Genomic DNA, 10,418 nt, shown 5'->3' on the forward strand with positions numbered 1-10,418 from the left:
AATGAAATCTACACATACGTGATAGATAACATACGAAAAAGTACATGGAATACACATGTTGCCATCTTGCCAATGTACTTTAATGTAGCATTTTCTCCTTGTTTGGACTAATACCTGGGATTCTTTGTCCTACTCCAAGAAAACTAAGGAACGGGACACAGGGTGAGGTGGGAGTGAAAAGTTTAATAAGCGAAAGAAAGCTCTCCACAGTGAGCTGAGTATGAAAGTGGATTGCCCTGTTACAGCTGAATTCAAAAGCTTTTCCAAGAAAACCTCTTATCTCTGTAGTTTGAGTAACTTATCAGTAAAGCTGTCTTATCTTATGCAGCTGTGGGTATGTATCTATGCAAGCACAAAGCACGCCTTTTTTGTTTGCATAACTGTGAGTTTGTTTTAGGTAAGCACCTCTCCTCCCTGGGCAAGTTCCCACCATGTATATGCCTGAAAAGGGGAGGAAACTTTCCTGGGAGCTCGCTAATTATAAAAGAACAAAGGGCTTCTATGCTGGACCCTGTGTGCTTGTCTGTGTGCAGGTGCAGCCTGAGTTTTTTACCAGATTGTTTTATTTTTGCCTGTTGCTGTGACTTTTCAGGCAGGCCGCTTCTGCAGTGAGTCTTCTGCACTGACTTTCTCTTTCCTTCTCCATCACACATCGTTAGGAAACATAATATAATTACTATCCGTGACAAAACCATCCTACTTAAGAAACGAAACATTCCCAGTACAGATGCTCCCACCTATGGTTTCCTTCCTTATGCCTTCTCCCTCTGCACGCCCAACTTCTATCCTGACCTTTGTGTCTGTCATACCCTCACTTTTTTTTTTTCCCCGTACACAAATAACTGTATTGCCGTAAGTTCAGAATACTCAAAAATAGTTTCCAAATTTGGAGAAATCAGAGAGAAACAAATATGATCTAAATTTTGTTCATAGGAGTATACAAAATTGTGAAAAGCTGTCAATAGCTCATACCCTCACTTTTTAAAATAGTTTTTTTAAATCGTTTCTTTGTAGCCCTAATACATCACTTCGTTTTGCTTCTCTGTAACTTTATAAAAATGGTGTTATGGTCTGGGTGTTTGTGACTCCATAAATTCATGTGCAAGAATCCTAACCCCCAAAGTGATAGTATCAGGAGATGGGCCCTTTGGTCATGAGTGGGATTCATAAGAACCCTTATAAAGGAGGTCCTGCAGAGCCACCTAGCCACTTCCACCATGTGAGAACACAGCAGTTGCCATCCATCTAATAACTGAGACCAGTCCCTCACAAGACAGGAATCTGCTGGTGCCTTGATCTTGGACTTTCCAGCCTCCAGAACTGTGAGAAATAAATTGTTGTTTATGAGCCACCCAGCCTATGGTATTTTGTTATAGCAGCCCAAATGTACTAAGACAAATGGTATCATGCTGTTAAGTTCTCTTCTGCAATTTTCTTCTTTCAAAGTTGTTTCTGTAATACATACACAGTGCTGTATAGTCCTGTAATTCATTTTCACTACAGTAAAATATTCCACCATGTGGCTATACCACAATTTATTGATCCGGTGATAAAGCCACTTGGTGGTTTGTTGGTTCTTTTTTTTTTTTTTTTTTTTTCCAATTTGGGGTTGGAAACAATTGAAAAGGACCCAATTTGTATCCTGGTGTACGCATGCAGACATCCCACAAGATGTAATACCTAGTAGTATATGCAAATATCCAACTTTACAATAAAACACTAGAACTGTTTCCCCAACTGGTGGTCCCAATTTCACTTCTACCAGCAATGAGTAAGAATTGTTAATTTACATCCTCACCAACACTTAGTATTGTCACACTTCTTGATTCTTCCAGGTGGGTGAATGAAAGATAGTATTTCACCAGAGTTTTAATTTGCATTTCCCTGATCACTAATAAAGTTGAGACCTTAACATATATTTATCATATTCCCTCTTTTTAAAAGTGCCCGTTCATGTCCTTTGCCCATTTGTCTTCAGCGTTCTGTTCTTTTTGATTTGTAGGAGCTCTTTGTATAATCTTGATACTCATCTTTAGTCAATTGTACTTGTTTACACACATTTTCTTGCCGCTCATGGCTTGTCTTTTCACTTTCTTCATGACATCTTTTGACAAATAGAATTCATGTATTTTCTTTTGTGGTCAGCTCTCTATCTCTTCATGAAGTCTTTCTTGCCCTGAATTCAGAAAATGTTCTCATATTCTTATACATACATACATACATACATATATATATATATATATATATTTTTTTTTTTTTTTTTTTTTTTTTGAGATGGAGTCTCGCTCTGTCACCCAGACTGGAGTGCAGTGGTGCTATCTCAGCTCACTGCAAGCTCCACCTCCCAGGTTCACGCCATTCTCCTGCCTCAGCCTCCCAAGTGGCTGGGATTACAGGCGCCCACCACCATGCCCAGCTAATTTTTGTGTGTGTGTGTATTTTTGTATTTTTAGTTGAGATGGTGTTTTGCCTGGAATTACAGTAAATCAATAAATCAGCTTGGCAATTTTGGCAACTTTACAAAAATTGTTTCCTTCAGTTAATTATGTATTCTATGTATTTGTTAGGTTTTAAAATATTTCAACGAATTCTAATATTCTTCACAAATATCTAATCTTAGTATATTACATTTTTCCCTCTACTCATTTGGAAGTTTACACTGTTTTCTTTTACTTATTGTCCTTGAAATTTTAACATGTATGCTTAAGTCTAAAATTAATATCCTAAACAATCCTCTGAAACAATGTAAGGACCTTGGAACACTTTCACTCTAATCTTTCCTGCCCATGCTGTTTTAGTCTGCCCCTTTTTTATCCCCAATTCACATTATTATTACCATTGTTACATTATGCAGACATTCATTTAGATTTGCCTATATGTTTGCCACCACCTTTGCTCATCATTCCTTCTTGCATCACAAACCTTCTGTCTGAGGTCACCTTTCTTCCCAAAATACAGATGGGCCTTGAAGGTCCTGTAGTGAAGGTCTATTGGTCATTAACTCCGGTTCTCATGGTGCTGAGATGAGGACCTCAGTGCTTTCTGTGACAACATGTGGAGGAGCTGACATGGAGAAGCAGAAGGAGTTCTAATTCTGGAAGGGCCTGTTAAATTAAGCTTAGCCTAAACCTCCTCCTTACGTATTTTAAATTCAGCCTAAAGGTTTCTCTGTACAGAGTGAAATGTAACTTAACTGGATGTGTAAACAGACTAAAATCTACTCTTGTGCCAACCACCAAGTTTTAGCCAACTGTTCAAATCATGTTCAAATAAGGCACAAGCCAAGCTGTAACCCATCCAGCTGTTGCTGACCTCACTTGTTTCTGTATATCAGTTTCCTTTTTCTGTCCGTAAATCATCTTCAACCATGCAGTATCACTGTAGTGTCTCTGAATCTCCTGTGATTCGACAGGTTGCCTGATTCATAAATTGTTCTTTGCTCATTTAAACTCTGTTAAATTTAATTTATCTTTCTTTTAACAGGCCCAAAGGGAGACCCAGGTGCCTCTCTGGCAGTAGGGGGTGAGAGTCCTCAGTGGCAGAGTGTTGGAATGAAAGAACTTTGCCTGCACACTGTCTCTATGGAGACCACATTTGCAAAGGCCCCCAGCACAAGAGCTAGAACTACACAGAGCTGGAGGGAGTCCATGGACTGTCCCACGACACACTAGAATCTGTCACCTCTGTCCCTTCTCCCTGCTCCCAACTGCAGAGGGAGGAAGAGGTGTTGTCTTTGAGGTGGACATAGTAGCTCCTGCCATCCTTCTATTCCAGGGTACTGCAGTGGGAGGGAGGGTGCCCAAAGGAGCAAACCGTGCTCCCCACCTCCAGGCGCTTAGCGGTGCATCTCACCTGCCACTAATAGGATATGGAATCAAAAGCTTAACATTAATTAAGTATGACTTTTGTTTTGAATTTCTACTTTTTACTATGGACATTTTCACATACATATGAAAGTGAGAAAGAAAAGAAGTATTTTGTTTGAGAAATACAAGCCTCCTTTAAATTATCAGACTCAGAGAGACATTGGAATGAGAAGCAGTCATGTCCCACTGCCCCCTTAAGCTTAGTAATGATTTCAAAGCTGCTTGCTATGCAGGATCCAGACTGAGAACCACATAGCTTGCCACCCTCTGGATTATACCCATGGCGTCTCCATTGTTGTTGTTGTTGTTGTTTTTTTTTGGTTGGGGGGGATATTCATCCCTTCAAGCATTTATCCTTTGTGTTACAAACAATCCAATTGTATTCTTTTAGTTATTTTTAAATGGACAATTAAATTATTAACTATAGTCTCCCTACTGTGATATCAATACTAGGTCTTATTCATTCTATTTTTTTTATATGCATTAACAATCCCCCCCTCCCTCCTACCTTCCTACTACCCTTCCCAGCATCTGGTAACCATCCTTCTACTCTCTATCTCCATGAGTTAAATTGTTTTGATTTTTACATCCCACAAATAAATGAGAACATGTGATGTTTGTCTCTCTGTGCCCAGCTTATTTCGCTTAGCATAATGACCTCCAGTTCCATCCATGTCGTTGCCAATGAAAGGATCTCATTCTTTCTTGTGGCTGAATATTACTCCCTTGTGTATATGTACCACATTTTCTTTATCCATTCGTCTGTTGATAGACCTTTACTTTGCTTCTGAATCTTGGCTATTGTGAACAGTGCTGCAGTAAACACAGGCATGCAGATATCTCTCTGATATACTGACGTCCTTTCTTTTGGGCATATACCTAGCAGTGAGATTGCCGGATCATACGTTGGCTCTATTTTTAGTTTTTAGAAACTGCCAAATTATTCTCTACAGTGGTTGTACTAATTTACATCCCTGCCAACATTGTACAGCAGTTCCCTTCTCTAGAAGGCTGTCAGATAGAAGGGGAGGCAGAGATATAGACCAAAGTAGGTGAATGTAAGCATTAGTCCCTCCTCTAGGCCCTGAGAGTTACACCCGTTCAGAAGCAGGGATTGTGAAAGAAGCTGCTGGAACAAAGAAGGGGACAGAGCGGGGTACCTCAAGATCCCTGACCACAAATTGTTTTTCCTAGGCTGTTAATTGATAATTGATTAATAATCATTATAATTGGGGCATTATAATTAGTAAATTATAATTTTATATTATAATTGTAAATTTATATATAATTATATATATATATATAATTTACTAATTAAAATGCCCCAATTATAATCTGTGGCCAGTTGGAAGAAGAGTATGGGACTAGTTTGTGCTTGGGCCACAATTCCAGGCCTACTGGGACAAGAGCCGTAAATCACCAGGGGTTATGAAACCACCTTTGCAAATTTATGACAGTGAGAAAATTATGACAGTGAAAGAGATCTGATTCAACCAACATCCCTCTTGCTCTTGACCTCCAAACTGCCCTTGATCATTCCTGAGCTTAGGCCAAGCTAACTTTGGGAGACATGTATGTAAAAAGAAAAGTAGAGGTTCCTCTTCAAAGACTTTCCTCCCCGTCTAATTAGGAATCAATTGTAACTTCTCTTAGAAGCAAAACGTATTCAAAGACCTGTGCTAACATTCTTAAATATCTGCTAGCCGAAATAAGGAAATCAAAGTACTTTATGTTCCTAGCTCCCACAGTTTAGCCTAAATATTTGCCCTGGCAGGCTTATACTGGTTCAAGCAAGCATTAGGTTATACCCTGTTCCTCCTCCTTATTTAAAGGTGTTTTTACCTTTCTCAGCATTCCACAGGTTACTTCCTCCTTCCTTTGTTCTCCTCTGCCTTTGCCTCTTTTAAAAAGTTCTAAGTTGCTAGCCAATCAAGACAAATACAGAATGTGAGGTCCCGTTCCAGCCAGTGGAAACTGGACACAGCAGTAGGGTGAATGCATCAGGTTAAAATGACCCTGTCTCCTTTGTTCATGTACTCTCATGGCGAAACTGCTGGTGAGTGTACCCTTTCTGCAGAAAGTATAAAAATGGCCTTGCTGAGAAAATTAAATTTATCTTCAAGTGCTATTTCATTACGGTACTGGGGAACAAGCATTTCAAACATTTAGTTTATAGTTTAAATGATAATAGCCCTTCCCTAAAACTAACCCACCTTTGTAAAGCTAATGAAAAGCCACCAGGTTAGGAGGATGGGAGGAGCCTACATTCTGCTAAGGTGTAGAGGTAAACAATTACCAGCCATTATTCTGGAGGTCATAAGATTTGCCACTCCCCCAATTACTCCTGCAGGTAATATGGTGGTTGTAGAACCTAAGATTGACCATTTGAGATGTATGTTCAGGTTTTTGCATTTCTGACAATCAACCAGTGGCTCCACCTGGACCTGCCAACCCCACCAACCAGCCATAGACCCAGAAGCAGACTCCCTGGCCTGCCAAACTGTCCTTACAAAACCCTAGCCTCCAACTTTTCAGGGAGATTGATTTGAGTAATAACTTCATTTCCCACATGGCATGGCTGGCCTCATGTTAATTAAACTCTATTGCAATGCTGTGGTCTCAGTGAATTGGTTTTGTCTGTGCAATGGGCAGGATGAACCCATGGGGCAGTTACCGTTACATTCATTCATTCCATAAATATATTCGAACACTCACTCTGTGTCAGGCACTTTGCTCAGTACTGAGGGTGTAGGAATAAGTCTGCCCTCACGAAACATAGGGAGTAGAGCGAATGGGGAGAAAACGTTAAACAGTTCTTCAAATATATAATGATGAGTGTTGGTAGGTGCTGTAAGGGAAAAATAGAGGGAGTAGGGAGCTAAGCTGGGCATAGGGGATACCAGGTTTGGGGAGAAAGGTGTGAGGACTAAACTCTGATTTTTTTATCTTGCCCAAATTCCTATCTAAGGGGTCTGGGGAGTCATGGCCTACAAATCATAAATTCTCATCAGATGGGTTTTATTTAACCCTATATATTGTGACTTACTTTCCAACCTAGCTCTGGTATAACATTAGAAGACAAGGAAGAAAATCAAAATATTTTACCCCAAAACATGTTTCTTTGCTATATTTTGAAATGGTCCTGCAAAGTTGTTCTTTGTGGGGGAAAACTTGCATCTGTAAAGAATCCCTATTAACATAGCTAGGTATTTTTCTTCCAGACTCTCCCAGTCTCCTAAAGAGATTAACTAAAATCTGAATAGGAAACATTTGTCATCTATTGTCTCTAAGGGCAGCCACCATCAGACTTCAAAAGAACTTTGGTCTCCACAATCTTTATCTTAATCTGAACTTTCCCTTTCTATGAATTCCAGGTCTTTAGACAAACTCAACCAATTGTCAGCCAGAAAATGTTTAAATTTACCTATAGCCTTGAAGCCCCCTGCCCCCCTCCTTCCTGCTTTGAGTTGTCCCACCTTTCTGGACCAAACAACCCATGTATATGTTTTTTTTTGTTTTTGTTTTTGTTTTTTTTGAGATGGATGGAGTCTTGCTCTGTCACCTAGGCTGAAGTGCAGTGGTGTGATCTCAGCTTACTGCAACTTCTGCCTCTTGGGTTCAAGTGATTCTTGTGCCTCAGCCTTCCGAGTAGCTGGGATCACAGGTGTGCACCACTATGCCCAGCTAATTTTTTTTGTGTTTTTAGTAGAGGTGGGGGTTTCACCACGTTGGCCATGCTGGTCTCAAACTCCTGACCTCAAGTGATCCACCCACCTCAGCCTCCCAAAGTGCTGGGATTACAGGCGTGAGCCTCCAAGCCCGGCCCCAAACCTATATATTTCTTCAATGTATTTGATTGGTGTCTCATACCTCTCTAAAATGTATAAAACCAAGCTGCACCCCAACCACCTTGCACACATGTTCTCAGGACCTCCTGAGGGCTGTCATGGGCCATGGTCACTCATATTTGGCTCAGAATAAATTTCTTCAAATATTTTAGAGTTCGACTCTTTTCATCAACAGGTGGGAATAAATGCTCCCCTGCCAGTGTCAGGATCACCCTAGGCCATTGGCCCCCTGAGGTCACCAGCACTTTCCCGGATTTCTCTCACAAGTTCTCCCTCATTCTGGCTCTGGAAGAGAGATTTGCCCTGCCTCACCCCCAGACACTCACAGACACTGAGGCCCCTTCTTATTCTGAAGCACAAGCTCTTGACAAGCCCAGTAAAGTCCATTCCAGCTACCAAAAAGCAGTTATGTAAAAAGAGAAAGGAAATGCGCCATCCTCCTCCTGCTGCTCCCTCCCCAGTACAGGCCTCATCAGCCTCACCTTAGACTGTGGCAATAGCCTTGGGGTTTCAGGAAGATAACAGTTACAGCTACTCCTCTTAGGGGCTGAGTTGGGTCCTTCCAAAAAACCTGTGTTGAAGCTCCAGACACTTAGAATGTGACTGTATCTGTAGGCAAGGCATTTAAAGAGGTGATTAAGGTAAAAGGAGGTCATGTGGTTTGGCCCTAATCCAATATGTCTGGTGTCCTCATAAGACGAGAAGATTAAGACACAAATGCAGAGACCTGGGGAAGGTGGCTATCTGCAAGCCAAACAGAGAGGCCTCAGAAGAAACCAAATCCTTTGACACATTGATCTTGGACTTCCGGCCTCCAGAACAGTAAGAAAATAAGTTTCTGTTGTTCAAGCCACCTGGTCTGTGGGTTTTGTTATGGCAGTGAGGACTAAACTCTGACGTTTTTCTTCTCTTGCTAAATTCCTATTTAAGGGGCCTGGGGAGTCACAACCTACAAACCATAAAATCTCAACAGAGGGGTTTTGCTTAACCTTATATAATGTGGCTCACTTTCCATACTGAGTCTGGCATAACATCACATGACAGATAAGAAGGAAATCAAATATTTCACCACCAAATATGTTTCTTTGCCATATTTTAAAATGGCCTGCAGAGCCATTCTTGTGGGGGGAAATTGCATTTGTAAAAAATCTCTGCTAACATAACTAGACCTTTCCCCCTTCCAGGCCCTCCCAAGCCTGAAGAAATTAATTGAGTCTAGCACTTTTTTGGGGTCTGAATAGAAAACATTTGCCATCTATTGTCTCTAAGGGTGGCCACCCATGAGGCTTCATCTACATAATGAGAACCCTGGTCTCCACAACCTCTTATCGTGACCCAGACACTCCTTTCTATTGATTCCAGACCTTTAGATAATAACTTAACTCTTTTCACCAATAGCCAATCAGAAAGTCTTGGAGTCCCCCTATGACCTGTAACCCCCACCCCGACTGCCTCTTTGAATTGTGCCACCTTTGGAAACTGAACCAATGCATAAAACCTGGCTGCAGCCCAATCACCTTAGGCACATATTCTCAGGACCTCTTGGGACTGTGCCTTGGGCCTTGGTCACTCATATTTGGCTCTGAATAACCTCTTTAAATATTTTACAGAGTTTGACTTTTTTCATCCACAGCAGCCCAAGCAAACGAACGTATCCTCCTTCCTCATTTTACCCAGGAAGGAAGTGAGGCTGGATGGGGACCGTGCACCATTGGCCTCAAGCTGCAAGATCTGCACTGGTTCCAGGGGCTGGGACTAGGACCCAGATCTGATTCCAGTGCAGTGTCCCATGTCCAGACCCATTCAACTTGCAAAGCAAAAGTAAAATTCTAGGCCCCACAACCAACCGAATGGACCCCTCCTCTCAGCCAAAGACATTCCAAAGTTAACCTGAAAAACAGTTCAGACTGTGATGGGAAGTGGGGGTTGGATATGCCTTATTATGCTGTCTCCTCCATTTGGAATTCAGGCACACCCGACTAGCATTAATATTAAAACAAAGATCTGAAGACTGACCAAACAGACTCATTGTAGCAATAAGACACCAAATTCTAACCTGGCTCTAGTATAGCATTACATGACAGTGGGCCCTGAAAGAAATTAAAGTATTTTACCTCAAAATATTAATATATTTATTTGACATATTTTGAAATGGCCCTGCAAACCTTGCTCTTGTGGGGAAAATCTACTCTGCAGAGAATCTCCGTCCCTTTCCAAGTCTTTTCCCTGATCCAGGCACCGTTTTAGGTCTGATAAGAGCTCTGAAGCCTGCTTTCTGGAGGCTTCATCTGCATGATAAAACCTCCATGCCCCTTAACTTAACCCAGACACTCTCTTCTATTGAGTCCAGGTCTGTAGGTGCTTACTTAACTCTTTCAACCAATAACCAATCAGGAAGTCTTTGAATTCGCCTATGACCTGGAAGCCCACCTCTTCGAGTTGTCCCACCTTTCTGGACCAAACCAATGTACATATTACATGTATTGATTGATGTCTCATGTCTCCCTAAAATGTATAAAACCAAGATGTAGCCCAATAACCCTGAGCACACGTTCTCAGGATCTCCTGGGGCTGTGTCACAGGCCATTGGTCACTCATATTTGCCTCAGAATGAATCTCTTCAACTATTTCGGAATTTGACTCTTTTCTTCCACAAACTGGCCCCTCCAGCCCCGGCTTCCTCTCACTGTGTATGCAGAGCACG

The 10,418-nt window shown here is 41.4% G+C and overlaps 1 long non-coding RNA gene across 1 annotated transcript; it reads right to left on the minus strand.

Moving 5' to 3' along the window:
• On the minus strand, window positions 1-9,051 carry LOC115893505. The gene is made up of 3 exons (XR_004053524.1): window positions 8,197-9,051; window positions 2,923-3,063; window positions 1-2,176 (listed from the first exon to the last, which is right to left on the minus strand). It is a non-coding gene; the product is annotated as an uncharacterized LOC115893505 (long non-coding RNA).
• Between the last annotated feature and the right edge of the window lie 1,367 nt (window positions 9,052-10,418).

Source organism: Rhinopithecus roxellana, chromosome 15 (assembly GCF_007565055.1).
Source record: "Rhinopithecus roxellana isolate Shanxi Qingling chromosome 15, ASM756505v1, whole genome shotgun sequence".
Classification (NCBI taxonomy): Eukaryota; Metazoa; Chordata; class Mammalia; order Primates; family Cercopithecidae; genus Rhinopithecus; species Rhinopithecus roxellana.